The sequence below is a fragment of the Schistocerca piceifrons genome, chromosome 4 (assembly GCF_021461385.2).
Source record: "Schistocerca piceifrons isolate TAMUIC-IGC-003096 chromosome 4, iqSchPice1.1, whole genome shotgun sequence".
In the NCBI taxonomy this organism is placed as follows: domain Eukaryota; kingdom Metazoa; phylum Arthropoda; class Insecta; order Orthoptera; family Acrididae; genus Schistocerca; species Schistocerca piceifrons.
This window is the reverse complement of record NC_060141.1, coordinates 142,782,250-142,788,249: the sequence shown is the minus strand read 5'-3', so window position 1 is coordinate 142,788,249 and position 6,000 is coordinate 142,782,250.

Below are 6,000 nucleotides of genomic sequence, written 5' to 3'. Positions count from 1 at the left end.
ACAGTCTTAGATTATTGTTAGACTGTAGGAGACCCTAACCAGTTGGGTCTGATTCAAGAGATTGAGAAGGTCCAAAGAAGAGCGGCAAGATCCATGACTGGTACATTTAGCCATTGCAAGAGTATTACAAATCTCGTAGAAAGTTTGAAGTGGGACACACTTGCAGATAGATGACATGCTAAACGGAAGTGGCACCTCACTAAATTCCGAAATCCGATCTTCACCGAGGAAGTAGAGCAGGCTGTTCCAACCAAGCTCCAGGGAGCCGGAGCACTCCCTGCAGCAGCTTGGAGGGCATGTGGAGGGGGAAGGCGAACTCACTGCCCCCTGGCCGCATGCAGCCGCAACTGATGCAATAATCCATGTTCAATGCCAGCTATAACTAGCCAAGGGAGCCCTGTACCTCTATTGGAGGATACCTTTCTATTCATTGAGAGGGATGGTCGTCCGCAGTGTCTTGTACATCATAAAGTATTTAATTCTGCAAAGAGGTGCAATATATGATGACATTATACACGTCTTCATGCAGCGCACTACGATCAGGTAGAAGGCGTTGCACACAGAGAACTGGTAGCCAGGCTTAAGAACGACATACCACGAGACGTAAGTTTAAAAACGATTTCGTAATACAGAGGGTATCAAAACATGCAACATAGTTTGTGTTCTGTAATGTGTTTATAATTTTCAGGTGAATGAGAGCAGAGAAAACAATACTAAATCTGCAATTCAAGCAAGCTACAGGGTCGCTCACATCACTGCTATGAGTGGCAAGCCGTTTTCGGTGGGACCACTTGTAAAATCGTGCAAGGTAGCAGTTGCAGAATGTTTGTTTCCAAGGGAGGTGCAGGCAATTGAAGGGATTTGCCTGTTGAAGCATACAATGTCTCGTCAAATCCTGGACATGGCAGCGGATTTAGAGACACAGCTCAGGAGAAAGGCGGAGAGCTTTGTTGCATTTTCGCTAGTGCTTGACGAAAGCACCGACATACCGGATTGCGCTCAGCTTGCAGTCTTTGTGCGTGGTGTCGACATGGAGCTGCAAGTAACTGAAGAACTCTCGGATGGAGTACCACTCAATTACACCACAACAGAATGTGACATTTTTGAAGCTGTTTGTGAATCAGTGGACACTATGAATTTACCGTGGGATAAGCTCCATTCTGCAGCGATGAACGGTGCACCACAAATGATCGGGCATCACCAAGGTTTTGCTTCTCGTTTGAAAAATAAACTCAGGGACGAATTCGGGAAAGACATTTTGACTCTTCATTGTTTTATTCACCAAGAGGCAATGTGTGCTGAAACAGTAGAGCTAGGTGGTGTAATGAAAGATGATGTGAAGAGTGTGAATTTTGTGCGGCGTCACGGTATGAATTATCGCCAATTCAAAGGATTCCTGAAAGATATGGAACAGAGCAAGGGGATACACCTTACCACACTACAGTTCATTGGCCGAGTCGTTGAAAAGTTCTTGATGTTTTCTTTGCCATTCGTGAGGAAATATCGCTTTTTCTCGAAATGAAAGGGAAAGAAATGTGTTGTCTGAAAGATATAAAATGGATATCAGACCTGGCGTTCCTAGCTCACATAACTATGCATCTGAATAATTTAAGTCTGTCATTGCAGGGCAAAGGGCAGCTAATCATTGACATGCACGACCAGATCAAAGCATTCATGGAAAAGTTACGTTTATTTGAGAGGCATATGAGTTATGGACATTTAACATTCTTCAATCTTCTTGCTTCTTTAAAACTACCTGAAGGGTCTACTTTCCGCGATTACCAAGCAAAGTTAAAGCAGCTCATCACGTCGTTTGAAACACGATTCCGAGACCTCACTAGTTTAGAAATGGAACTTAAGGTGTTCAGCACTCTTGTTTTTTCAGTTTCCCCCGATGACTTGTCATCGTCACTTCAATTGGAGATTATTGATTTGCAAAATTCAACTTTGTTGAAAGAGAGGTACTACAACACGTTGGATTTGTCACGATGATGTCTTTCATTACAGCAAAAAACATTTCCCAAGCTTCACAACAATGTCACTCAGATCATGTGCATGTTTGGATCTGCGTATTGTTGTGAGCAGCTTTTCTCAGCAATGCAAAGAGTAAAAAGTAAGGAACAATCGTTTCTTCAGGATGTAACAATGAAGGCCATCCTCCGCATTAACGCTGCAAACACTTTGATGCCTGATATTTCCGATCTTGTAATGAAAAGAAAATGTCAAGCTACAGAGGCCCAATAAATTTAGTATGCTATTTCTTGTAAAACAGTTGTTTCTTATTTATTTCCTGAACATCGTATTTCCTGGTGTAGCATGTCACCACGTCTTAGCAGCTAAGAGTATGAGGTTGTCATTTTTGTAAGACGCAGCTGGCACATCAAAACGCTTGCCTTGCTACCTGCCTCAGCCAGCCATGGCACGTGCCGGCCCACTTGAATGGTCACATTGAGCGACATGGCTCCTTGGAGCAGGGAGTGCTCTGCGGCTCACAACGGAGCAGACGAGCTGAAACAGCCTGATGTAGAGAATATACGAGGGCATTTCGAAAAGTAAAGATACAATGGCTCGCAGTCCTTAAATAGAACATTTATTTATAAAATGTCAGTTACATCTTATTAACTGGATTATTTGTTATTTTTTGACATAATCACCCCTGTTATCCAAACATTTGTTAAGTCGGTGCACAAGCTTTTGTATCCGACAGTCATAGAAGATTGCCGCCTGTTGTCGGAACCATATTTCAACTTCATCTTTGATCTCTTCATCCTCGCAGAATGATTTTCCACCAAGATGTGACTTCACGTAACGGAAGACATGGAAGTCGGTGGGCGCAAGGTCCAGGCTGTATGGCGGATGGTCCAATACGTCCCATTTGAATTGTTTGAGTAGTGCTTTGGTTACGAGCGCTGTGTGAGGCCGAGCGTTGTCATGAAGCAAGCAGACTCCACTTGTCAGCATTCCCCTGTGTTTGTTTTGAATTGCCCTTCGAAGATGTTTCAAAGTCTGGCAATATGCAGCAGCATTAATTGTCGTTCCAGGAGGCATCAATTCCAACAGAAGAATGCCTTGTCTGTCCCAAAAAACAGAAGCTATGATTTTCTTCACTGAAATCGACGTTTTGCATTTCTTGGCTTTTGGTGATTTCGAATGGCGCCATTGCACTGATGGTTGCTTGGATTCAGATGCATGGTGATAAACCCATGTCTCGTCACTTGTCACAATGTGATCAAGGAACTCATCACCTGCTTCAGCATAGCGTGTGAGGAAGTTGAGTGCAAAGCCCATCCTTTTCTTTTTGTATTCTTCCGTTAACAGTTTTGGAACCCAGCGCGCATACAATTTCCTGTACCCTAACTTGACAGTCACAATGTCATAAAGAGTTGTCATTGACACGTCCGGTATGATCCGATGCAATTCTTTCAGTGTGAGACGTCTACTCACACGAATTGCTTCCTCTGTTCTCCGAAGAAGGGCATCAAAGATCACAGATGGCAGACTTGTTCTTTGTTCGTCACGAACATCGGTCCTACCTTCAGAGAAATGACGACTCCATTTCGTTACATTTTGTTCATTCATAATGTTCCCACAAACAGAAACAATTTCTTTGTGAATATCCGCTGGTCGCTGACTTTTTGCATGAAGAAAACGGAGCGCACTTCACATTTGGCGGGATTCTGAATCGGCGCAGCGATTTTAAACATGACCTACTCCAGCCAGAAGCAACACTCAACTGCCGAATGACCGCGAGGAGAAACCTAACGGTTCAAAGTTAAAACCAGTGTTGCCAACTTGCTTGCCAAAACTCTTCTGTTCCTCTGGCGTACGGTGTATCTTTACTTTCCGAAATACCCTTGTATTATTACCACCAACTTTCAAATTGCTCGGTGATTACCATTCAAAGATAAGGGAAATTAGAGCTCATACTGAGGTGCTCAGACAGTCGTTTTTCCCTCGCGTAATCTGCGAGCGGAAGAGAGGGGGAGAAATATGACTTTGGCGCGAATTGTGCCCTCTGCCGCACACTGCTTGGTGGCAAGCGGAGTATATATGAAGGGCTTATTTCAATAGTGGTACAAGTCCATTTTTGTTTATTCTGAGAAACAGAGTCCTAAAGTTACATGAGCGCTGAAAAATCTGCAGTTGAGACACTTGAAGTATATATAATTGAATATTTCTGGTATCTCAACTGCAGATTTTTCACAACTCATTTAACTTTAGGACTCTGTATCTCAGAATGAACAAAAATGGACTTGTACCACTAGTGAAATAAACCCTTCATATGTAGATGTAGAATAAAGCTGAATGGCAGATTTTGACATTTTGTAGAATCGCATGGACTATAATAAGTTTGTATATGGAAGTCTGCATCGTTTGTTGCAATACAGTAATTGATACGAATAATGCTATGTTACAAGAATGGTGAAGTGTAACAAGGTGAAAGTAAATGTGTCATACAGCATTATTCGTGCACACCCTTCGAGTGTGTTATTGAGGTGCTCCTTTCACGTTGTAAGTGAATTTGAATTCTGCTACATGGACTAATTATTCTGTTTTAATTTTTGTGTTGAAAATTGTTGTGTCATGGTGAGCACACGTGGCAATGCTAAATGTAAGCATAAAACATTAACTCTAACAGGTAAATAGGAAATTATTAAAAGGTGTGACTGTGGTGAATCTCCAACTTCCATTTCCACATCTTTTGCTATCAGGTGACCTACTGTTCATGACATAGTAAAAAATTTGGTCAAACAGAAAAAAAATTATAGAAACTGTTGAAGATGGTTACAAGAAAAACCCTTCACATGAGTGAATATCTCCAAATTGAGGAAGCTCTGTAAATTTGGTTTAAACAACAAAGAAGCAGAAATGTCCCTACTCAGAGATATTTTAAAACACAAAGCCCAGCCTTTTTATCATGAAATAACCAACAAAGAATACTTTCATGCCAGCGATGGTTTGTTTCAAAAAATTAAGGAGTGGCATGGCATTCGTTACCTGCAGATGAGTGGAGAAAAACTATCAGCTGATGAGACTGGAGTTTCTCACTTGATTCAAGATTTAAAAGTCAAAATCAATGAACTAGGCCTTACACCCAAACAACTGTATAATGCCAATGAAACTGGCGGCAACTCCCAACAAAAACTTTTATAATGGAGGAAGAAAATAAAGTTTCAGAAAAGAAACCTCAAAAAGAGCATATCACATTAATGGTGCACACGAAGACCTGGGGCAGGTCTTGCATCTATGTCTATTGCAGGGATATGGGACACGAGGCAAAAAGTTGGGAGCAAGGGTTGTGTAGGGACTGGCAAGGATATTGTGTAGCAACTGAATTACATTCTCCATCAGGGCTTTGCCTAACTCTTGTTTTGCCCTGGAATGAGAAATGTCCTACCCATTATTCTTCCCACCCCTCCCACAGTGGTATTTTGCCACCCACTGAACCTACACGATATCCTCGTCCATTCCTCAACCCCTTCCCTCATATCCCTGTAATAGACCTAGATCTAAGACCTGTCCCATCCACCCTCCCACCACCACCTACACCAGTCTGGTCACCAACATCACCTATCCCATCAGAGACAGGGCTACCTGCAAAACCAGTCATGTGATCTACATGGGCATCACAACCAACAAACTGACTGACGGCATGAATGGCCCTCATCAAAAGCTTTTGTGGATTGCGCAGGTAGGAACTCTACCTACAACATATCCTACGTTCCCGTAACCCTGCTGGCCTTCATCCTTCATTAGTCATTGTCCTTACCCATTTAGCCCCTTCCCTGTTTCCATTCCAGCACTACACAGCCCTCTATCCCACCAACACAGCCAGTCGTTTTACTTCTCTACTTTTCCGCTACACCCCTCCATCCCCTGCCCTCTGTCTAACCTCCCAATTGCACCTAGCTACCTACCCTCTCTCCACATTGTCCCTGCAATCTTCCACTAGCAGCACTTCACAGTCTCACACCCTACCCTGCCCCCCCCCCCCCCCCC